Below are 25515 nucleotides of genomic sequence, written 5' to 3'. Positions count from 1 at the left end.
TGATAGGAGTCATGTAGAGATGACTCATTGCTCTTAAACTGAAAGAAATGTTATGTTCTATACTGTGTATAGTAGTTGAAAAGGCAGTAGGCCCTGGCTGAACGGGGCGGTCCTGTAACTGAAAGGAGAGGCAGTAGGTCTGGTGCCGAAAGGACAGGCGGTCCTGCAGATTTAAAGAAGGAGAATGAAAAAGTTGAAATACCTTATAATGTGATTAAAGGAAGGTCTTTAGTGGATAAAGAGTGTATGTCCTTAAAGGCAAAGTTAAATTATTGTTCAACAATTTTGCACTTAGTAGAATACCCGGTTGGGTAACAGGAGTTATTTATAACCTGTAATTTATAATGTTAACCATGTTTGTAACGTTCAAGTGTCCTCACCTCCCATAAAGGGAAGCTCTGTTCAAATATGCTTATTGTTATTGCACTCAACAAAACTGTATGTCTTTTTGCTAACTTGTATTGTTGTTTTCTTCCCAGTCCCGGAGTACTGTGTTTAACCAGGGGGGAGTGCAGCGCCCCAGAGTCCTGGTCGTTGCAGTACTGTGGCTCCGCCACTATGGGGAGCTACGGTGCGTCCGATGGCACTGAAGGAGTTCATCTGATCAGGTATCACAGACACCAATACATTTCACAGCTGGGCCTCCGGGGGGAGCTAAGGGTGCTATTCATTAGGCCACTCCCCACCATAGTGGGTAAACTGGGGGTCAGGCAGGAAGTTAGATCAGAAAGCTGACTGGATTGGACGAAGCAACACCTAGTGGCAGAGGGTGTTGTGGAGGAAGAGACAGTAGGGTCTCTGTCAGGGGTGGGATCCTGACAGAGGCTTGGCATTGAAAAGAACGTAACGGGTCCGCGCCAGCTCCGGGAAGCGGCGGGACCCAAGAAAGGACTAGAAGCGAGATAGATTGTGCTGAGTGAGAAACGAGATCAAGCAATAGGAGAATACCAGTAGGGGTCGTGCTGTAAGACCGGAGCAACATCCTACTGAGGCGCACTACCGGTGGCCGGAACGCCGAGGGAGTATTACAATAACCAGCTTCAAGCAATACTCTAAACAGCGGCAGGACAGTCAGTTTAAGGCGGGCTGTCTAACACATATCACCTATGAAGTCTTGGGAGGCAATTGCGGGAGAGGGGCGTCTCTAGGGTCCCGGAAGAACTCCAGGCCTATCCGACAAACGGGTGCCGTTCTAACTGTAACATCAGGAAGGGACGGAAGATTAGAAGAACATCATTTAATCGAGTTGTGAGGGAACTTAAGAAACAGACACAACGGTTGTGGGGTACTTTCCGTAAGCACAGCAGGGAAGGACTACAACACATAGCGCTAAGAAGGAAGGCACCGATTTCCACCTGTGAAGTGAACTCTGGAGGTGCCATTGGACCGGCCGGACTTGCGCAGCCTGGTGAACCGTATTCTGGACTGAGGACTCAGAGATCTCCAGTAAAGAGGTAAAGAGACTGCAACCTGGTGTCCTCGTTATTTACCGCGACCTGCACCCCACAACTGCACCACCAACATCCACACCTAGCATTGACTGTGCGCCCCACGGCAGGGTCACGGACCGGGGCCTAGCCGCCGTGACAACCCCCAGAAGCAGAGACTCGTAGGCCCGGTACCGGGTACCCCTCGGCCCTGCGGCGGTGGGGGCGCTACATGGGCACATCCTGTTCAGCATGGAGGGCATGAAACTACTGGCAAGGCTGTGATTGGCTGCTGAAATGATGTCATGCTGCATTTTAAAAGTCGCTGGCGCCATTTTGCGCTCACTCTGCTGTGAATTCAGTTAGTGACAGGACGCTGTTTGCTGACTGAGGGCCAGTTTAGAGATAGCGATTTGCTTCATTGTTCTTTTCCAAGGCTAATTTAGCAACCGCTGTGTTCACCTACTATTCACCTTGCTTTTGCCTTGCAGCACTGTTTTCACAGCGATCTGCAAGGTGTGTGTGTGTGTGTGTGTGTGTGTGTGTGTGAGTGCAGCCCACTCTCTAGTCTGTGTGCAGCCATAGGCCATAGCTGGTTGTATTCAGTTCAGGGAGGGTGGTTCATTGCCTCATACTGTTCTATTTTTTTATTTTTTTTTCCAAGTAGTGTAGTCTGCTGCTCATTTATTCTAATAATTCCTATTAGTGACTTTCCACCCGTATCCAGCTAACTTGTGGAAAAACACTACATAGGATAAAGTAGAGGAGTGTTTTTGGGCCTTGCAGCGCCGTTTACGGCTGTCTGCATGGTCTCCGTGTGACTGCAGCTCGCCCTGTAGTCTGTGAGCAGCCATAGCCTGGTTGTCTCCAGCTCAGGGTTCTTCACTGCGTCATACCGGCCAATCAATTTTCCTTTTGTTTTAAGTAGTGTAGTCTGCTGCTCATTTTTTCTAATAATTCCTATTAGTGACTTTCCACCCGTATCCAGCTAACTTGTGGAAAAACACTACATAGGATAAAGTAGAGGAGGTTTTTTGGGCCTTGCAGCGCCGTTTACGGCTGTCTGCACGGTCTTCGTGTGACTGCAGCTCGCCCTGTAGTCTGTGAGCAGCCATAGCCTGGTTGTATCCAGCTCAGGGTTCTTCACTGCGTCATACCATCATTTTCCTTTTGTTTTAAGTAGTGCAGGCTGCTGCACTTTTTTAAAAAAATTCCTATTAGTGTCTTTCCACCCGTATCCAGCTAACTTGTGGAAAAACACTACATAGGATAAAGTAGAGGAGGTTGTTTGGGCCTTGCAGCGCCGTTTACGGCTGTCTGCACAGTCTCCGTGTGACTGCAGCTCTCTCTGTTGTCAGTTCAGCCCCAAAAAAATAAATAAATAATAAAGTTCACCAAACACACCACTTTACATTTGTGTAGGCCACATTAGCACTTATTAAAGTCTAGTCCACACTTTAGAAAATTAGTGTTTCTTATACCTGTTAGGAGCTGTTCAGGAATAAGCACACAAAGCCGTTAGTACTTTTCTGCTTATCTTTATCAGTCAACCAAGATGAAGAAGGCAGGGAGTAAGGCACGTGGGCGTGGGCGCGGAGCAGGGAGAGGACGTGGGGATTCTGTGCCTGCTGCGGGCACCGGTGACTCCGCAGCACCCACTTTCAGCAGGGAACAGTCGTTCATGCGCAGCTTTGTCGGAGAGCGCCGTACACCGCTGCTGCGTGAAGACCAAATTGAAGCCGTTGTCGGATGGATGGCAGCTAATGCATCGACTTCAATTAGTGCCACATCCTCTCAGACACAGAGCACTGGAGAGCACCCATCTGTCTCTTCACCACCTGCCAAATTGCCCAGGCAGACAGAGAGCCCAGGACAGGAGCCGTCTCTACTTCTGTTCTCTGAATCTCTTGGCTTGGAAACAGGGGGCCAGCCAAGCAGCATTGGAGAAATGGAAGAAGAGGCAGGGTGCAGTGATGCCCAACAGCTTTTTCTCTCTGAGTCTGAAGAGGCGGGTGGGCCAGTGCCTCCAGTCACCACATCGCAGGACGCATCCGCTGATGACACTCAGGTGCCACTTTCTGGTGCGTGCTCTGCTGCTCAGACTACCCAGGAGGAGCAGTTGGTGGCAGAGGGTAGTGTAGATGATGAGGTCCTTGACCCATCTTGGCGTGAGGGACAGGAAGGTGGTGGGAGCAGCTCTGAGGAAGAGATTCCGCGAACGGGCCAAAGAGGGAGAGGGAGGGGGAAGACTGCGGATCCTGCAGCCTCCACTTTGGCACTCATTAGGAGCATGTCTCTTTCAAAAGCCAAAAAGGGCGCTCCCAAGACTTGCAGTGCCTGGGCCTTTTTTGACACAGTTGCAGATGACATTTGCTATGTCAAATGCAAGGTGTGTCATCACAAAGTCAAAAGAGGTCGAAATGTCAGCAGCCTCAATACCTCCAACATGTGGAAACATGTGCGGACCAGGCACGCGGCGTTGTTAGAAAAACACACTGAAGAGCTAGGCCAACCAACAGCGGCAGCTACCACCTCTTCAGCTCGTGTTGCCTCTTCCTCCAGCTCACACGCAGCTGGTTCGGCTTCCTCCCAGGATCGCCTTGGAAGAACCTCTGGCCCTGTTGTCCAGAGACCCACTGTAATTCCACCCGCAGCACCACGTTCCCAGGCATCCTCACACTCCCAGCCCAGTCTACAGCCATCGGTAGTACAGGCATGGGAGAAAAGGCGGCCTTTCTCGTCAAACCACCCACGAGCACAGGCTCTGACTGCAGGCATTGCCAAACTTCTGTCACTGGAAATGCTGTCATTCAGGCTGGTGGAGACTGACAGCTTCCGTGACTTGATGTCATTGGCAGTCCCACAGTACAATGTGCCCAGCTGCTTTTACTTCAGCAGGCAAGCTGTCCCTGCCCTGCACAAGCATGTGGAGGGACACATAAAACACGCGCTACTGAACGCCGTCAGTAGCAAGGTCCACCTCACCACCGATGCGTGGACCAGTCAACATGGACAGGGGCGATACCTTTCCCTCACAGCCCATTGGGTTAATGTTGTTGAGCCGGGTACAGATCGTGCGAGTGGCGCAGGACGTGTCCTGCCCACTCCAAGGATTGCAGGAATCCAGTCTGTACGCATTGACTCCTCCTCTTACACCAGTTCCTCAGAATCATTGCTGCAGGAGCCGTCACAGTCCACCTCCACATGGACCCGTGAAAGTTTACCTGTTACGACCGACATGAGCACAGCCGTGGCCAAACGTCAACAGGCCGTCTTGAAATTAATTTCTTTGGGGAATCGAAGCCACACAGCGCAGGAGCTCTGGAATGCCATCAAGCAGGAGAGCGATGTGTGGTTTGTGGCAGCGAATCTCCAGCCAGGCATGGTAGTGTGTGATAATGGCCGAAATCTGGTGGCAGCTCTGGGCCTCGGCAACCTCACTCACATCCCATGTCTGGCACATGTGCTCAATTTGGTCGTGCAGAGTTTTTTGAGGGACTATCCGGATCTTGATGCACTGCTGCACAAGGTCTGCCTAGAGTGTGCTCACTTGCGGCGTTCCAGCACGGCAAAATCACGCATTGCGGCTCTGCAGCGCCGACACCGCCTGCCGGAACATCGCATCATATGTGACCTACCTACCAGGTGGAATTCCACGTTACATATGTAACGTAGCCAGCCTGACACCAAATGATGTCAGAAGACGGGCAGCGCAAAATGTGTGCATGGCCAAGGGCTATCCTAACAGCGCAGGCTCCGGGACAGATTCAAACAACGCTGAGGAGGCGGCGCACGGCGCCTAGGGGGTAAGAATGACAGCTGTGCTGCGTCACATGACAAAGGAAAGTTCCACCGACCGGACGGTTTAACGGTGTGAGGGGACACATTTCATAAGTGTTAGGTTCAGCGTTTGCAAGGACCATAATTAAAAGAGCTAAGTTTACCTTTTCCAGGATTAGTGCTGTACAATATGGCTCTTTCAGCTACAAACGCCTGGGGGGGGTTAAAGGTTCCCTTTCAACTTACTCCAGTGCAGGCTTTGGCCTACACTCTGCTCCCTCTCCTCCTCCTGCTGACCCCGGGCTCCAACACCGCTAGTTGCTGTCCGGAAGTGCTGGCTGCACAGAGCAAAACACCCGCCACTCTGTCAGTGGGGTTCAGCACCGCCAGCTGTTCCCCTGCTGTGTAGCCGGCATCATGTCCTGCAACAGCCACGCAGACACAAAGCTGCCACCAGTGCAGGCTTCGGCCTACACTCTGCTCCCTCTCCTCCTGCTGACCCTGGGCTCTAACACCGCCAGTTGGCGCCCGGTACTGCTAGCTGCACAGAGAAAAACACCAGCCAATGTGTCAGTGGGGTTCAGCACCGCCAGCTGTTCCCCTGCTGTGTAGCCGGCATCGTGTCCTGCAACAGCCACGCAGACACAAAGCTGCCACCAGTGCAGGCTTCGGCCTACCCTCCGCTCCCTCTACTCCTCCTGCTGACCCTGGGCTCTAACACCACCAGTTGGGGCCCAGAAGTGCTGGCTGCACAGAGCCAAACACCTCGCCAATGTGTCAGTGAAGTTCAGCACCGCCAGCTGTTCCCCTGCTGTGTAGCCGGCATTGTGTCCTGCAAAAGCCACGCAGACACAAGAACTGAAATTGAAGGGAACCTGTCCCCCCTCCCCCAGGTGTTTGTGTGTTTTACAGCCACCTTGTACAGCAGTAATGCTGCATGTGTGCAAGGTGGCTCATAAACTTATTCTCCTTGCACACGTGGAACAGAACACGTCTACAATGTGTCCCATGAGACCATTAAAACATCCCTGAGGTGTGACTTTCCTTTGTAATGACACGCAACGACCCCCTTGGTAGCACAGCCCTTCTTCTGACATCATTGTTTGGCTGGCTGCGCCTCTGCGGCCGCCCTGCCCGACACAACGCCCCTCGGTGTCTTATTTATTTTGACTGCGAGGGTGTGATTGACGGGCATGAGCAGTGCATATCTTCGCCAGGCTGTCACTCAGCTCCTTCCGCCTTCTTCAGACTGTGCGGCTTCATGGCCGTGGCATGTGATAAGGGATCAGCTGACGCCGCACAGTCTGTAGCAGGACAAGAGGCTGCAGAACAAAGAGCAGAAGAACATTAAGCATAACACTAAATATCAGAGCAAAAGATATTATCTAAATTATAAGCAGAAGAAGACTAAGCAGTGTATGGGGGTGAGTCCGTTCCTCCTCGTGGTGCCCCTGGATAAAGCCTGATGCTGCAGGCCAAACTGAACGCGGACAAATGTAACTCTTTTGTGACAGGCAGAACGGAAGGTGTAATCTTCAAACTTTTATAGATAACAACTACGGGAATGCCTGTCACAAATAAGAATATGATGAAGAAGTTGAATATGAAGAAGAATAATAGTTAAATAAAAAGAATATGAACAATGTAAAAAAAAAAATTATAGGTAGAAGATGAAGAAGATGATGAATAAGGTGAAGAAGAAGTTGATGTCAAAGATGCTGATGATGATGAAGAAGAAAGTGTGGGAGAAGTAAAAAAGAGGGTGAAGGGCGTGGAAGTAGTGAAACATCAATATCTGACAAAATAAAAAAAATCTTAACATAGTCAATATCTTTGTAACTCCGAACCTCTTTAAAAAAAAATAAAATTTCTGCTATTCTATTTGATTGGGCTAAACCTCTATGCCTTTAATGTCTCCGCCACGTCCCCCAATACATCCTACATTATTCTTAGTTGTTTTCCTTCATATAGAATGAACCTACAAGGAAAGAAAGGGTTTATTTTAATTCCGTTATTTTCGTCACATTGACTTGCATTGGGATCGGGTATCGGAATCGGCGAGATCCGATACTTTGACGGTATTGGCCGATACTTTCCGATACCGATACTTTCCGATATCGGAAGGTATCGCTCAACACTAATCCTCAGACAAATGGCCAAACCGAGCGAACTAACCAGACTTTGGAAACTTATTTGAGATGCTTTGTGTCTGCTGATCAGGATGATTGGGTGGCCTTTTTGCCATTGGCCGAGTTTGCCCTTAAAGGGAACCTGTCACCACGTTTTTGGAAGATGGGATAAAAATAGCGTTAAATAGGGGCAGAGGTGGGCGTTACATTAGTGTGTGTGTTATGCGTTTATTACCCACCTAAGTTGCCGAAATAACTTTGCAAAGTCTCCGTTTTCGCCTGTCAATCAGGCTGGTCAGGTCGCATGGGCGTTGTCTTCCCCCAGATTTGGCGTAGTTTTCCGTTGGTGGCGTAGTGGTGTGCGCATGCCCAAAGTCCGGAATCCTCTTCCAGGGGATTTAAAATAGCGCGGTGTTCGTTATTGCATTGGTGATCGGTGGGCGCGGCCATCTTCCTTTGGCCGCGCGTGCGCAGAAGCGGCGCTCTGCTGGCCGCGGCTTCAGGAAAATGGCCGCCGCGATATCCATCTGCGCACGCGCGGCATCCCGCGGCCATTTTCCTGAAGCCGCGGCCAGCAGAGCGCCGCTTCTGCGCACGCGCGGCCAAAGGAAGATGGCCGCGCCCACCGATCACCAATGCAATAACGAACACCGCGCTATTTTAAATCCCCTGGAAGAGGATTCCGGACCTTGGGCATGCGCACACCACTACGCCACCAACGGAAAACTACGCCAAATCTGGGTGAAGACACCACGCCCATGTGACCTGACCAGCCTGATTGACAGGCGAAAACGGAGACTTTGCAAAGTTATTTCGGCAACTTAGGTGGGTAATAAACGCATAACACACACACTAATGTAATGCCCACCTCTGCCCCTATTTAACGCTATTTTTATCCCATCTTCCAAAAACGTGGTGACAGGTTCCCTTTAATAATTGGGCTAGTTCTGCTACCTTGGTTTCACCTTTCTTTTGTAATTTTGGTTTTCATCCTCGTTTTTCTTCAGGGCAGGTTGAGCCTTCTGATTGTCCTGGGGTGGACTCTGTGGTTGACAGGTTGCAGCAAATTTGGGCTCATGTTGTGGACAATTTGGTGTTGTCTCAGGAGGAGGCTCAGCGTTTTGCTAACCGTCGTCGGTGTGTGGGTTCCCGGCTTCGGGTTGGGGATTTGGTCTGGTTGTCTTCTCGTCATGTTCCTATGAAAGTTTCTTCCCCTAAGTTCAAGCCTCGGTTTATTGGTCCTTATAGGATTTCTGAGATTATCAATCCAGTGTCTTTTCGTTTGGCCCTTCCAGCCTCTTTTTCCATCCATAATGTTTTTCATAGATCTTTGTTGCGGAAATATGTGGTGCCCGTTGTTCCCTCTGTTGATCCTCCTGCCCCGGTGCTGATTGAGAGGGAGTTGGAGTATGTGGTTGAGAAGATTTTGGATTCTCGTTTTTCGAGGCGGAAGCTTCAGTATCTTGTCAAATGGAAGGGTTATGGCCAGGAGGATAAATCTTGGGTTGTTGCCTCCGATGTTCATGCTGATGATTTGGTTCGTGCCTTTCATTTGGCTCGTCCTGATCGGCCTGGGGGCTCTGGTGAGGGTTCGGTGACCCCTCCTCAAGGGGGGGTACTGTTGTGAATTCTGCTCTTGGGCTCCCTCCGGTGGTTATAAGTGGTAGTTCTGCTGTCTTTGGATCGCAGCATTCATCAGGTGCGTCCACTTATTGCAATTCTGACTGGGCTATTTAGTCTTGCTTGACCCTTTAGTCAGTGCCAGTTGTCCATTGTTCCTGGAGGATTCACATCTCTGCCTGGTCTCTCCTGCTTTGCTGTTCATTTCAACAAAGATAAGTTCTGGCCTTGTTTTTTGCAGTCCACATGCTGTGGGCCTTATTGTTCAGTTCTTTTTCATGTTTTGTCTTGTCCAGCTTGGTCTGTATAAGGATTTGTTCAGCTAAGCTGGTATCTCTGGAGATGCAGATATACCCTCCATATCTTTAGTTAGATGTGGAGATTTTGTATTTTCTGTGGTGGATATTTTTAGTGTTTTAATACTGACCACATAGTACTCTGTCCTATCCTTTCTATTTAGCTAGAAGTGGCCTCCTTTGCTAAATCCTGATTTCAGTCTGCGTATGTTATTTCCCTCTCCTCTCACAGTCAATATTTGTGGGGGGCTGTCTATCCTTTGGGAATTTTCTCTGAGGCAAAATAGTTTTCCCTTTTCTATCTCTAGGGGTATTTAGTCCTCCGGCTGTGTCGAGATGTCTAGGGAGTGTTAGGTACATTCCACGGCTACTTCTAGTTGTGGTGTTAAGTTCAGGGTCTGCGGTCAGTACAGGTACCACCTTCTTCAGAGTACGTCTCATGCTGCTCCTAGGCCACCAGATAATAACAGGCTAAGTGCCCGAATTGGCACATCTTAGAGATGCGCCATTTCTGGGGCAGTTGGGAGCTGGTATTTGTAGCTGGGGGGGTGTTGTGAACTCTGTTTTTGGGCTCCCTCTTGTGGTCACAAGTGGTACTGTGTGAGTGTTGTCTTTGGGCTCCCTCTGGTGGCTCTTTGTGTCATTCTGCAGGTCTGAGGTTGGATCAGCTGTCTCGTTATCTGTTAGCTGGTTCCTATTTAGTTCAGCTGGACTCTCAGTGGTTGCCTGCTGTCGTTGTATTCAGTGCTATTCTGATTGCTCCTGTCTACATCCGTTATCAGTCTCTCCAAGAGAAGCTAAGTTTTGTTTGCTTATTTTTGCTCATCTGTGTTCAAGATGTGTCCTAGTATATGATGTGTTTTGGTCCAGCTTGCTAATATGTGATTTCCCTGCTTGCTGGCGCTTTGGGGTGCTGAGTTGCTCCCCCCACATCGTTAGTTGGTGTGGGGGTTCTCGCATTCTCTGCGTGGATATTTTTGCATAGGGTTTTTTACTGACCGCACAGATCCCTTGCTATTTTCTGCTATCTAGCGTTAGCGGGCCTCATTTGCTTAACCTGTTTCATCTCTGCGTTTGTCTTTTCCTCTTAACTCACCGTTATTATTTGTGGGGGGCTTCTATATCTTTGGGGTATTTCTCTGAGGCAAGTGAGGTCTTACTTTCTCTTTAGGGGTAGTCAGTTTCTCAGGCCGTGAAGAGACGTCTAGGATTTCAGGAAACGTTCCACGGCTACCTTTAGTGTGTTTGGTTAGAATTAGGTTTGCGGTCAGTCCAGTTACCACATCCCCAGAGCTTGTCCTATTATCTCTGACTTAGCTGGTTAGATTTGTGATCCTAAGCCACTGGGATCATAACAGTACAGCAGGCCTGAAAAGTGTTTAATGCATCGCAGAAGTGGGATAAGAGAAGTCCTGAGTACAATTTTCTTTTTTTTTCCTCTCCCTTTGCTGCAGTCTGTCCAGCTTCTCTCATCCCCTTAATCTCTGGGTGGCTTTGAGTTCAGCTGCATACATGGATATTCAGAGTCTGACTTCTAGTGTGGATCATCTTGCTGCAAGGGTGCAAAGCATTCAGGATTTTGTTGTTCACAGTCCTATGTCTGGGCCAAAAGTACCTATTCCTGAGTTGTTTTCTGGAGATAGATCTAGGTTTCTGAATTTTAAGAATAATTGTAAATTATTTCTTTCTTTGAGACCTCGTTCCTCTGGTGATTCCGCTCAGCAAGTTAGAATTGTTATCTCCCTGTTACGTGTGACCCTCAAGATTGGGCCTTCTCCCTGGCGCCGGGAGATCCTGCATTGCTGAATGTGGATGCGTTTTTTCTGGCGCTTGGATTGCTTTATGAGGAACCTAATCTTGAGAACCAGGCAGAAAGGGCCTTGCTGGCTCTCTCTCAGGGCCAGGATGAAGCTGAGGTGTATTGTCAAAAATTTCGGAAATGGTCGGTGCTTACTCAATGGAATGAGTGTGCCCTGGCTGCAAATTTCAGAGAAGGTCTTTCTGAAGCCATTAAGAATGTTATGGTGGGGTTCCCCACGCCTGCAAGTCTGAATGACTCAATGGCTTTGGCCATTCAGATTGATCGGCGTTTGCAGGAGCGCAAGTCTGCGCACCATCTGGCGGTGTTTTCTGAACAGAGACCTGAGTCTATGCAATGTGACCGAATTCTGACCAGAATTGAGCGGCAAAATCATAGACGTCAAAATGGGTTGTGCTTTTACTGTGGTGATTCAACTCATGTTATCTCAGCATACTCTAAGCGCGTAAAAAAAATTGCTAAATCTGTCACCGTTGGTACTATACAGCCTAAATTCATTTTGTCTGTTACTTTAATTTGTTCTTTGTCATCCTACTCGGTTATGGCTTTTGTGGATTCAGGTGCTGCCCTGAACCTGATGGATTTGTCGTTTGCCAGGCGCTGTGGTTTTGTCCTGGAGCCTTTGGAATTCCCTATTCCACTGAGGGGTATTGATGCTACACCATTGGCTGAGAATAAGCCTCAGTATTGGACTCAAGTGACCATGTGCATGACTCCTGTACATCAGAAGGTGATTCGCTTTCTTGTGCTGCATAATCTGCATAATGTGGTCATTTTGGGTCTGCCATGGCTGCAGGCCCATAATCCAGTTCTGGATTGGAAAGCTATGTCTGTTTCAAGTTGGGGTTGCCAGGGGATTCATGGCGATGCTCCTTTGGTGTCAATTGCTTCTTCCACTCCTTCTGAGGTCCCTGAGTTTTTGTCGGACTACCAGGATGTATTTGATGAGCCCAGATCCGGTGCCCTGCCTCCTCACAGGGATTGTGATTGTGCTATAAATTTGATTCCTGGTAGTAAGTTCCCTAAGGGACGACTTTTTAATTTGTCCGTACCAGAACATGCCGCAATGCGGAGTTATATAAAGGAGTCTTTAGAGAAGGGACATATTCGCCCGTCCTCCTCCCCTCTTGGTGCAGGATTCTTTTTTGTGGCCAAGAAGGATGGTTCTCTGAGACCTTGTATAGATTATCGTCTTCTAAATAAAATCACGGTCAAATTTCAGTATCCTTTGCCATTATTGTCTGATCTGTTTGCTCGGATTAAGGGGTCCAGTTGGTTCACCAAGATAGATCTTCGTGGTGCGTATAACCTTGTGCGTATTAAGCAGGGGGATGAATGGAAAACAGCATTTAATACGCCCGAAGGCCATTTTGAGTGCTTGGTGATGCCTTTTGGACTCTCTAATGCTCCTTCTGTGTTCCAGTCCTTCATGCATGACATCTTCCGAGAATATCTGGATAAATTTATGATTGTGTATCTGGATGACATTTTGGTCTTTTCTGAGGACTGGGAGTCCTATGTGAAGCAGGTCAGGATGTTATTTCAGGTCCTGCGTGCTAATGCCTTATTTGTGAAGGGCTCAAAATGTCTCTTTGGAGTACAGAAGGTTTCCTTTTTGGGTTTTATTTTTTCTCCTTCTACTATTGAGATGGACCCAGTCAAGGTCCAGGCTATTCATGACTGGACTCAGCCTACATCTGTTAAGAGTCTTCAGAAGTTCTTGGGTTTTGCTAATTTTTACCGTCGCTTCAATGCTAATTTTTCTGGCGTGGTTAAACCCTTGACGGATTTGACCAAGAAGGGTTCTGATGTGACTAATTGGTCTCCTGCGGCCGTGGAAGCCTTTCGGGAGCTGAAGCGCCGGTTTTCTTCGGCTCCAGTTTTGTGTCAGCCTGATGTCTCTCTTCCTTTTCAGGTCGAGGTTGATGCTTCTGCGATTGGAGCAGGGGCTGTTTTGTCGCAGAGAAGCTCTGATTGCTCTGTGATGAAGCCTTGTGCTTTCTTTTCAAGAAAGTTTTCGCCTGCCGAGCGGAATTATGATGTTGGTAATCGGGAGTTGTTGGCTATGAAGTGGGCATTTGAGGAGTGGCGACATTGGCTCGAGGGAGCTAAGCATCGTGTGGTGGTCTTGACTGATCACAAAAATCTGATTTATCTCGAGTCTGCCAAGCGGCTGAATCCTAGACAGGCTCGTTGGTCGTTTTCTCCCATTTCGATTTCGTGGTCTCGTACCTGCCTGGTTCGAAGAACGTGAAGGCTGATGCTCTTTCTAGGAGTTTTGTGCCTGACTCTCCGAGAGTTTCAGAGCCGGCTGGTATCCTCAGAGAGGGAGTGATATTGTCTGCCATTTCCCCAGATTTGCGACGAGTGCTGCAGAAATTTCAGGCGGATAGACCTGACCGTTGCCCACCAGAGAGACTGTTTGTCCCAGATAGATGGACCAGCAGAGTTATTTCCGAGGTTCATTCTTCGGTGTTGGCAGGCCATCCTGGGATTTTTGGTACCAGGGATTTGGTGGCTAGGTCCTTCTGGTGGCCTTCCTTGTCGCGGGATGTGCGTTCCTTTGTGCAGTCCTGTGGGATTTGTGCTCGGGCTAAGCCTTGCTGTTCTCATGCCAGCGGTTTGCTTTTGCCTTTGCCTGTCCCGAAGAGGCCTTGGACGCACATTTCCATGGATTTTATTTCGGATCTTCCAGTCTCTCAGAGAATGTCTGTCATCTGGGTGGTGTGTGATCGTTTTTCCAAAATGGTCCATTTGGTGCCCTTGCCTAAGTTGCCTTCCTCCTCCGATTTGGTTCCTCTATTTTTTCAGAATGTGGTTCGCTTGCACGGCATCCCTGAAAATATTGTGTCTGACAGAGGATCACAGTTTGTGTCCAGATTTTGGCGGATCTTTTGTGCTAAGATGGGCATTGATTTGTCTTTTTCGTCGGCCTTCCATCCTCAGACGAATGGCCAAACCGAGCGAACTAATCAGACCTTGGAAACTTATTTAAGATGTTTTGTTTCTGCTGATCAGGATGATTGGGTGACTTTTTTGCCATTGGCCGAGTTTGCCCTTAATAATCGGGCTAGTTCTGCTACTTTGGTTTCGCCTTTTTTCTGCAATTCTGGTTTTCATCCTCGTTTTTCCTCGGGTCAGGTTGAGCCTTCTGACTGTCCTGGGGTGGATTCTGTGGTGGATAGGTTGCAGCAAATTTGGAACCATGTGGTGGACAATTTGAAGTTGTCACAAGAGAAGGCTCAGCGCTTTGCCAACCGCCGTCGCGGTGTGGGTCCCCGACTTCGTGTTGGGGATTTGGTATGGCTGTCTTCTCGGTATGTTCCTATGAAGGTTTCCTCTCCTAAATTCAAGCCTCGCTTCATCGGTCCTTATAAGATTTTGGAAATGCTTAACCCGGTGTCATTTCGTTTGGACCTCCCAGCGTCGTTTGCCATTCATAACGTGTTCCATAGGTCTTTTTTGCGGAGGTATGTGGTGCCTGTGGTTCCTTCTGTTGAGCTCCCTGCTCCGGTGCTGGTTGAGGGCGAATTGGAGTACGTGGTGGAGAAGATCTTGGATTCTCGTATTTCGAGACGGAGGCTTCAGTATTTGGTTAAGTGGAAGGGCTATGGTCAGGAGGATAATTCCTGGGTTGTCGCCTCTGATGTTCATGCGGCCGATTTGGTTCATGCCTTCCATGTGGCTCATCCTGATCGCCCTGGGGGTTTTGATGAGGGTTCGGTGACCCCTCCTCAAGGGGGGGTACTGTTGTGAACTCTGTTTTTGGGCTCCCTCTTGTGGTCACAAGTGGTACTGTGTGAGTGTTGTCTTTGGGCTCCCTCTGGTGGCTCTTTGTGTCATTCTGCAGGTCTGAGGTTGGATCAGCTGTCTCGTTATCTGTTAGCTGGTTCCTATTTAGTTCAGCTGGACTCTCAGTGGTTGCCTGCTGTCGTTGTATTCAGTGCTATTCTGATTGCTCCTGTCTACATCCGTTATCAGTCTCTCCAAGAGAAGCTAAGTTTTGTTTGCTTATTTTTGCTCATCTGTGTTCAAGATGTGTCCTAGTATATGATGTGTTTTGGTCCAGCTTGCTAATATGTGATTTCCCTGCTTGCTGGTGCTCTGGGGTGCTGAGTTGCTCCCCCCACATCGTTAGTTGGTGTGGGGGTTCTCGCATTCTCTGCGTGGATATTTTTGCATAGGGTTTTTTACTGACCGCACAGATCCCTTGCTATTTTCTGCTATCTAGCGTTAGCGGGCCTCATTTGCTTAACCTGTTTCATCTCTGCGTTTGTCTTTTCCTCTTAACTCACCGTTATTATTTGTGGGGGGCTTCTATATCTTTGGGGTATTTCTCTGAGGCAAGTGAGGTCTTACTTTCTCTTTAGGGGTGGTCAGTTTCTCAGGCCGTGAAGAGACGTCTAGGATTTCAGGAAACGTTCCACGGCTACCTTTAGTGTGTTTGGTTAGAATCAGGTTTGCGGTCAGTCCAGTTACCACATCCCCAGAGCTTGTCCTATTATCTCTGACTTAGCTGGTTAGATTTGTGATCCTAAGCCACTGGGATCATAACAGGGGGGGCAATAGCGATGGCCCCTCTCTAGGCTATGAATATCAACCCGCAGCTGTCTGCATAGCCTTTCTGGCTATAAAATATAGGGGGACGTCATTTTTTTGGGGGGTCCCCCTATTTTAATAGCCAGTAAAGGCTACGCAGACAGCTGCGGGCTGATATTCATAGCCTTGGGGAGGGGCCATGGGTATTACCCCATTCCAAGGCTACAAATATAATGCCCCCAGTGGCCAGCTTTCCCCCTCTGGCGCAGAAAATTGCGCTGGAGCCCACGCCATTTTTTTTTCCTTTTTTTCAAAAATAGAACATTGTTCATTAATACTCATCGGCCTTGCTATTACATATCTATGGATATATCTATAGAGATAGATATGGATATATCTACGGATATATCTATAGATGGATATCTCTGGATATATCTATGGATATATCTATGGATATATGTATAAAGATAGATATGGATATATCTATCTATAGACCTATCTATAGATATATCTATCTATAGATATATTTATAGATAGACAGATATATCTATAGATACATAGATATATCTATCCATATATCTAACTATACATATCTCTATCTATCTCACTCCTTCTATCTATCTATCTATCTATCTATCTATCTATCTATCTATCTGATTCCTTCTATCTATCTGTCTATCTATCTATCTATCTATCTATCTATCTATCTATCTATCTATCTATCTCATTCCTTCTATCTATCTGTCTGTCTATCGGTGTGTAATGGAGTGTGGGTTGGACAAATGTAAAAGAGGAGGTTGGACAAGAAATTACATCACAAATCTTTTTTTTTTTCAGTAATAGATCTTTATTTAGCTTTCAAAAATGCTGTGATAATGGTGCGGAAACATCTGCATGGAAAATGCAGGAGATTAAAAGAAGAACCATGTCAATTCTTGCAGAAATCTGTGCAGATCTGCAGCATTTCTGCACCCATTTCATAATAGAAATCCACAGGGGTGAAAATAGAATCCGCAGTAAATCCGCAACAAAAACGCACAAAATCTGCAAAAAAAGCGCAGATTTTGACCTGCGTTTTCTGCAAAGAGGTGCAGAATCCGCACAGAAAATTCCACAGGCAAATCCGCAACGTGCGCACATACCCTGTTGAGGGCAGACAAAGTACGCCTGCACCGGAGCCGCGGCAGGAAGACAAGAAGAGGACATCATCGTATGAAAATAGGAGGCGCCACACCCGGACCGCGACACCCATCGGACCCGAAACAAACCCGGACCACCCCTGGGTGAGTATAATATAACCTGTTTTTCTTACCTTTCAGGTTACATCGGGGGCTTATCTACAGCATTACAGAATGCATTACAGAATGTTGTAGATAAGCCCCTGATGCTGGTGGCCTTAGCTCATATATGATTTTTGGGGTGACAGATTCCCTTTAGTAGTAGTAGTAGTGAAAAAGTAAAAAAAAAGACACAGCGAGAAAAAAGTAATTTAATATTCTTAATGTAACCATACTTACAACCACCATCGATCAACTGCAAAAAATTATAAACCAACCGTATACTCCATGTCCAATGCAGTCCAATTAATAACGAATGTCTCACGACGATCTCCCCTATAGAACAGTGACATCGGGTGATGTCACTGCTCTATAGGCCTCCAGTGACACACTGGCAGGAGACAACGGCTCCTGCAGTGTTATCACTGAGGGTTCAATGAGTTCATTGCTCTCACTTTACGGCACTGCTGCGTGAGAATTTTCCTACGCAGCTGTGCCGCAAGTGACAGCATGAACTATACTGTACTTACAGCGGGGGAGGGATACAGTGCAGAAGGATACCTTCCATCATTGTATCACCGGAGCCCCTGGAGATCGGTCGCATCTGCCGATGTGACAGCTCTCCATGGGGGATCGTCGTGGGACACTCGTTATTACATGGATTACTGCGGATCAGGGAGTATATTGTTGGTTTATTATTTATATATTTCTTAGAGATGATCGATGGCTTCAGGGATTAGCTGTGTGGTGAGTATGTGCTATGTGTTGAATGTACTGTATGAACTGTATGTCTATTTGTGTAATAGCCGAAATCACAAATACATATCGACAGACCGGGGAAGAACACGCATGTCATGTGCCCCCGGACTACATATACCCGCTCCATAGCATTCATGTAGAAAAAGGAGGACAAGGAGTATACACAGGGAATATAAATATAAAAAATTATCTTTATTAATTATTATTATTATTATTATTATTATTTATTGTTATAGCGCCATTTATTCCATGGCGCTTTACAAGTGAGGAGGGGTATACATAATAAAAACAAGTACAATAATCTTGAACAATACAAGTCATAACTGGTACAGTAGGAGAGAGGACCCTGCCCGCGAAGGCTCACAATCTACAAGGGATGGGTGAGAATACAGTAGGTGAGGATAGAGCTGATCGTGCAGCAGTTGGTTGATCGGTGGTTACTGCAGGTTGTAGGCTTGTCGGAAGAGGTGGGTCTTCAGATTCTTTTTGAAGGTTTTGATGGTGGGCGATATATCCAAATATAAACATTAAAACATCTTTCAGTAACATGTCACATTACACAATCTTTTCCAATCCAATGCAGAAAGAATCATCCGCCCTTATCATCTCCAATAGAGAGTGATCAGTAGGAGAATGTCCGTACAAAGTATATGCCAGGTAAGCCTAGGTATAAAAATATGCTGTATAGCATAGCCCCAGGCGCCCACATAGGAGAGAAACTATCAATCATCCTGGGCGCCGCAACATATTGTGAAAATAGGCTTACCGGAGGATGGGTGAAGAGGGAGGAAGCTGGATAGGAACCCGGTTTACTTCGGCGCCTGTTTTGTGCCATCCTGATGTCTCACTTCCCTTTCAGGTTGAAGTGGATGCTTCTGAGATCGGTGCTGGGGCTGTTTTGTCGCAGAGAGGCTCTGGTTGTTCTGTGATGAGACCATGTGCCTTTTTCTCTAGGAAGTTTTCGCCTGCTGAGCGGAACTATGATGTTGGTAATCGGGAGTTGTTGGCCATGAAGTGGGCATTTGAGGAGTGGCGTCATTGGCTCGAGGGTGCTAAGCATCGTGTGGTGGTCTTGACTGATCACAAAAATCTGATGTATCTCGAGTCTGCTAAGCGCCTGAATCCTAGACAGGCTCGTTGGTCATTGTTTTTCTCTCGTTTTGACATTGTGGTCTCATACCTGCCTGGTTCGAAGAATGTTAAGGCTGATGCTCTCTCTAGGAGCTTTGTGCCTGACTCTCCTGGAGTCTCGGAGCCAGCTGGTATTCTTAAAAAGGGAGTGATCGTGTCGGCCATATCTCCGGATTTGCGACGTGTGTTGCAGAGATTTCAGGCTGGTAGACCTGACTCGTGTCCACCCGACAGACTGTTTGTTCCTGATAAATGGACCAGCAGAGTCATTTCCGAGGTTCATTCCTCAGTGTTGGCAGGGCATCCGGGAATTTTTGATACCCGAGATTTGGTGGCTAGGTCCTTTTGGTGGCCTTCCTTGTCACGGGATGTGCGGTCATTTGTGCAGTCCTGTGGGACTTGTGCTCGGGCTAAGCCTTGCTGTTCTCGTGCCAGCGGGTTGCTCTTGCCCTTGCCCGTCCCGAAGAGGCCCTGGACGCACATTTCCATGGATTTCATTTCTGATCTTCCGGTGTCTCGGGGAATGTCTGTCATCTGGGTGGTGTGTGATCATTTTTCCAAGATGGTCCATTTGGTACCCTTGCCTAAGTTGCCTTCCTCTTCCGATCTGGTTCCTTTGTTTTTTCAGAATGTGGTTCGTTTACATGGCATTCCGGAGAATATCGTGTCCGACAGAGGATCCCAGTTTGTGTCCAGATTCTGGCGATCTTTTTGTGCTAAGATGGGCATTGATTTGTTGTTTTCATCTGCCTTCCATCCTCAGACTAATGGTCAAACGGAGCGAACTAATCAGACACTGGAGGCTTATTTGAGATGTTTTGTTTCTGCGGACCAGGATGATTGGGTGACCTTCTTGCCATTGGCGGAGTTTGCCCTTAATAATCGGGCTAGTTCCGCTACTTTGGTTTCGCCATTCTTCTGCAACTCTGGTTTTCATCCTCGTTTCTCCTCGGGTCATGTTGAGTCTTCTGACTGTCCTGGGGTGGATTCCGTGGTGGATAGGTTGCAGCGGATTTGGAATCATGTGGTGGACAACTTGAAGTTGTCACAGGAGAAGGCTCAGCGTTTTGCCAACCGCCGCCGCGGTGTGGGCCCCCGACTTCGTGTTGGGGATTTGGTTTGGTTGTCTTCTCGGTATGTCCCTCTGAAGGTTTCCTCTCCTAAGTTTAAGCCTCGCTTTATTGGTCCTTATAAAATTTTGGAAGTTCTTAACCCGGTTTCTTTTCGTTTGGATCTTCCGGTGTCGTTTGCCATTCACAACGTGTTCCATAGGTCTTTGTTACGGCGGTACGTTGTGCCTGTGGTTCCTGCTGTTGAGCCTCCTGCTCCGGTGTTGGTTGAGGGTGAGTTGGAGTACGTGGTGGAGAAGATCTTGGATTCTCGTCTCTCTAGACGGAGGCTCCAGTATTTGGTCAAATGGAAGGGCTATGGTCAGGAGGATAATTCCTGGGTGGCCGCCTCTGATGTTCATGTGGCCGATTTGGTTCGTGCCTTCCACGCTGCTCATCCTGATTGCCCTGGTGGTCTTGGTGAGGGTTCGGTGACCCCTCCTTAAAGGGGGGGTACTGTTGTGAACTATACTTTTTGGCTCCCTCTTGTGGTCACTAGTGATTTGGCACTTGGATTGTCTTTTACCAGGTTGGTGCTCACCTGCTTCGTTAGGCCTGGGGTGTTGCTATTTAAACTTCCTGGATTCTCAGTCCAGTGCCTGGCATCGTTGTAATCAGTTCACTTCTGTTTGCTCCTGTCTTCAGGTCCTGGTTCTTTGCAAGATAAGCTAAGTTCTGCTTTCGTACTCTTGATCATTTGCATTGTTCATATTTTTTGTCCAGCTTGTACAATATGTGATTCCTGTTATTGCTGGAAGCTCTAGGGGGGCTGATATTCTCCCCCCACACCGTCAGTCGGTTTGGGGGTTCTTGGATATTCAGCGTGGATATTTTGCAGGGTTTTTTGCTGACCATATAAGTCTTCTTACTATATTCTGCTATTAGTCAGTGGGCCTCTCTTTGCTAAATCTAGTTCATTCTTACGTTTGTCTTTTCTTCTTACCTCACCGTTATTATTTGTTGGGGGCTTGTATTACTTTGGGGTCTTTTCTCTGGAGGCAAGAGAGGTCTTATTTTCCCTGATAGGGGTAGTTAGTTCTCCGGCTGGCGCGAGACGTCTAGGACCAACGTAGGCACGTTCCCCGGCTGCTGTTAGTGTTTGCGCTAGGATCAGGTATATGGTCAGCCTAGTTACCACTTCCCTATGATCTGGTATTTATGTTTTGCAGACTTTGCTGTAATCTTTGAGGTCCCCTGCCATTGGGATCATAACAGCGTCGATCCCCCTTATCCGAAGCAAGCTTTCGTCACAATTGTGATGTAGCCTAAAATGGCAAGGAATCGTTTTTAAATCAGCAATATCTGACACTGTCCTGGCTGCGCCAATGTCCTGCACATGCTCCTGCACACGAACTCTAAGTTCCCGAGTGGTAAATCCCACGTATACCTTAGGGCATGGACATGTGGCATAATATATCACGTTCATAGTGCCACAGGTTATACATTGTCTTATTTGGAATTCTTTAGAACCATCACTAGAAACGAAATTAGAGCAGCTGCAGGACATTGGCACAGGCAAAACAGTGCCCACACGGAAAGGACCCAGGGCGAGGACCACCTGTACCAAAAAAGTTTTTTGGAGCAGGAATGTAGTGGCTCCTAACCAATAGATCATTGAGGTTCTTACATCTCCAGGGAGTCATAAGAGGAGAACTGCCCAGAACGGCCACCAGAGAGGGCTCCATTTCGAGAACAGACCAATGCTTCTTCAATATAGAATGCATGTTATTCCATTCATGGTTGTAGGTGGAGATGAACCGTATGGGTCCATCGCCACCCACAATGCGGCGTCGTGTAATGGGATGTAACAAATCATTGCGCGAGGTTTTCCTAGCGCGGTCATACCCAGCCTTTACAGATCTACGGCTATAGCCGCGGGCCATGAATATATGTTTTAAGTCAGTTGCCTTTAATTTAAATTTAGCCTCAGAGGAGCAAATTCGCCGCATTCTAAGGAACTGTCCGACCGGGACAGCCCTAACAGTGGCTGGATCATGAGCTGAAGTAGCATGCAATAAAGAGGTAACAGAAGTGGGCTTCCTAAAGACATCCGTCTGGATGCGCCGGTCAGCATCGACCTCCAGACGAATGTCCAGGAAGTCAACTGTCGTTGTGTTAAAAGTATATGTAAGCCGGATGTTGAAAGCATTATCATTAAGACTCCTCATGAAATCCTCCAGCTGGTGGACCGCCCCACCCCACAAAAATAAAATGTCATCAATATAGCAATACCGGCACAGCACATGGGAGGCGGCTGGTGGCCATCATCGCCAAAGATGAACCTCTCCCAGGCGCCAAGGAAGAGATTGGCGTTCGAGGGCACACAGGCCTCGCCCATGGCCGTGCCGCGCTTCTGTAAGTAAAAATTGTCCTTAAAGTGACTCTGTCACCTGAATTCGGAGGGAACAATTTTCAGTCATATGGGCGGGGTTTTCGGGTGTTTGATTCACCCTTTCCTTACCCGCTGGCTGCATGCTGGATGCAATATTGGATTGAAGTTCATTCTCTGTCCTCCATAGTACACGCCTGCCTAAGGCAAGATTGCCTTGTGCAGGCATGTACTACGGAGGACAGAGAATGAACTTCAATCCAATATTGCAGCCAGCGGGTAAAGAAAGGGTGAATCAAACACCCGAAAACCCCGCCCATATGACTGAAAATTGTTCCCTCCAAATTCAGGTGACAGAGTCCCTTTAAAGACAAAGAAGTTGTGGGTGAGGATATAGTCCACCAGCTCGAGGATCAGCTCATACAAAGGGCTGTCCAGGGCAGAGGCCCCCAGGAAAAGGCGAACACCATCCAACCCCTGAGAATGGTCAATACAAGTATACAAACTCTCAACATCAACTGTGACGAGGAGAGTATTAGGGTCCACAAGGATGCCGTCGACCCGTGTCAGGACGTCCATTGTGTCCCTAACGTAAGAAGGCAATGTCTTGACCAAGGGTTTAAGATAATAATTAATAAATTGGCAAACGGGATCACAAATCCCACCAATCCCAGACACAATAGGACGCCCCGAAGGGTCAAGGGCATCCTTGTGGACCTTAGGTAACAAATAAAATGTTGGAGTTCTGGGGGACTTGGCAATCAATTCATCAAATACTCTCTTGGTGATAATATTTCCCTCAAAGGCCCTAATAAGGATTTGTTGTAATTCCCGCAAATATGGAGCTATAGGATTGGAGGACAACCTGAGGTATGTATTAGAGTCCTTAAGTTGGCAGAAAGCCTTCCGCTCATACTTAGGTGCCCACATAGGAGAGAAACTATCAATCATCCTGGGCGCTGCAACATATTGTGAAAATAGGCTTACTGGAGGATGGGTGAAGAGGGAGGAAGCCGGATAGGAACCCCGACGTGCGCTTCGCGGCACTGCCACGCTGCTTTATCAAGGGGATGACAATTGGATCATTCAGGACCTTCCAATTAGAGTGGCATAATCGGCGCTTGCGCACTGTGATGGCCAGGTCCTTGAGTGCAGACAGGGCGTCAGACCCAGCGTGCACGTGAGTTGCCCAGCCAGGGCAGTGGGGTATTCGGTACCGAGTCCGGTCAGCTATTAAAGGGAATGTCACGGTGGCTGCCACCCAGTCCGTAGCACTGGGGCTCAATGTTAAAGGGGTACGGTCTTTAAAGGGGAAAATGTTCAAAGTCTGTCGTGACGCCACCTGTGGTGTTCGGTCAGTAGTAGGACTAACGTTGCGTTGAAGGGGTCCCCTGGGGGATGTTGTGGCAGCACGGGTGTTACACTTCCCACAGGTGAAACGGGTCCCCAGGGATCCTATGGTGTGTGGCCAAGATGATGGTATGTGCTGATTAATAAATCGAGGAGACAAGTTGTAAGTCTTTACCTGATTTACTGCAGATGGTAGGCCACAGTCCAGGGCACCGGCAACAGGTACATTAGGAGTCCAGGCAGTCCAGAGACAAGTGTAATCCCCTTGGCAAGTCAGGCTGGGGGCCTTCCACTCTGCGCTTGCTGTGTCTGAGGTCCCTGCTGCCACTAAGTGCTCCAAACAAGGTCCTAGTTGTTTCCAATGTCCTAGAATAGGTACCTGTATGGTAGGCAGTGTTAAATATGCTTATTTTGCACATTTATTTAATCAGGACTCTTTACCAGGTGCGTTACTCTTAAAGAAAAAATGTCAGAATATTTTCATTAAAAATGTAGTGGTTTATTGTATTGTCCACAGAAAAACCACATTGCAGCAAAACATAAAATAGGTAAAATAGTTACGAACAGATTGTCCGTTTGTTCCTCATTTTTCTTGAGATGGTAAAAAGCATCTGTCTTTCTGTCATGGAATAAAAGTCATCATGGCTACCAGTTGTTCATTTCTTCTGTGAGTTGTCTGGAGTCCGTGGAGAATGATGGAGAAGCAGGCAGGAGGTGACAGCCCCCACGTGACAGCCCCCCTCCTCCTAAGAGCTGTGATTATAAATGTGTCCCACAGACCATGTGTTCTCTCTATATGGTGTTGACTTATACTCTGAGCTACATATACAGAAATAGCTTTTTGTAATGTCAGCGAGAGGCAATGTGCTCAGTACAGAATTGAGAATAAGAATAATTCAATTAATATTTAACAATTCCCCTTTTTGAGGGTGACAGATATTGATTGGAACCCTCAAAGTAAGTGCAGCGCCCCAGAGTCCTGGTCGTTGCAGTACTGTGGCTCCGCCACTAAAGGGGAGCTATGGTACGTCTGATGGCACTGAAGGAGTTCATCTGATCAGGTATCACAGACACCAATACATTTCACAGTCGGGCCTCCGGGGGGAGCTAAGGGTTCTATTCATTAGGCCACTCCCCACCATAGTGGGTAAACTGGGGGTCAGGCAGGAAGTTAGATCAGAAAGCTGACTGGGTTGGAACCAGGCAACACCTTGTGGCAGAGGGTGTTGTGGGGAAGATACAGTAGGGTCTCTGTCAGGGGTGGGATCCTGACAGAGGCTTGGCAACTTGAACGAACGTAACGGGACCGTGCCTGCTCCGGGTAGCGGCGGTGCCCAAGGAAGGACTAGAAGAGAGATAGATTGTGCTGAGTGAGAAACGAGATCACGCAAAAGGAGAAATACCAGTAGGGGTCGTGCTGTAAGACCGAGGCAACATCCTACTGAGGCGCACTACCGGTGGCCGGAACGCCGAGGGAGTATAATAACATTCAGCTTCAAGCAATACTCTAAACAGCGGCAGGACAGTCAGTCTGAGGCGGGCTGTCTAACCTAAATCACCTATGCAGTCTTGGGGGGCAACTTGTGGAGAGGGGCGACTCTAGGGTCCCGGAAGAGCTCCGAGCCTACCCGTCAAACGGGTGCCGTCCCAACCAGAACACCAGGGAGGGATGGAGAATTAGCAGAACATCATCTAATTGAGTTGTGAGGGAACTTAAGAAACAGACACAACAGTTGTGGGGACTTTCCGTAAGCACAGCAGGGAAGGACCGCAACACATAGCGCTAGAAGGAAGGCACCGATTTCCACCTGTGAAGGGAACTCTGGAGGTGCCATTGGACCGGCCGGACTTGCGCAGCCTGGTGAACCATATTCTGGACTGAGGACCCAGAGATCTTCAGTAAAGAGGTAAAGAGACTGCAACCTGGTGTCCTCGTTATTTACTGCACTG

At 48.0% G+C, this 25515-nt stretch overlaps 1 protein-coding gene across 1 annotated transcript in view; it reads right to left on the bottom strand.

The window, feature by feature from the left end:
• LOC143814865 (uncharacterized) overlaps positions 1 to 24268 on the bottom strand; it is a 126754-nt gene extending 102486 nt beyond the window's left edge. The window contains exon 1 of the mRNA XM_077293484.1: positions 23741 to 24268. The gene's annotated coding sequence lies outside the window, so the exon portion shown is untranslated. The remainder of the gene's footprint in view (positions 1 to 23740) is intronic.
• Between the last annotated feature and the right edge of the window lie 1247 nt (positions 24269 to 25515).

The sequence above is a fragment of the Ranitomeya variabilis genome, chromosome 3, assembly GCF_051348905.1.
Source record: "Ranitomeya variabilis isolate aRanVar5 chromosome 3, aRanVar5.hap1, whole genome shotgun sequence".
NCBI classification, from domain to species: domain Eukaryota; kingdom Metazoa; phylum Chordata; class Amphibia; order Anura; family Dendrobatidae; genus Ranitomeya; species Ranitomeya variabilis.
This window is presented reverse-complemented; position numbering and strand designations above follow the sequence as displayed.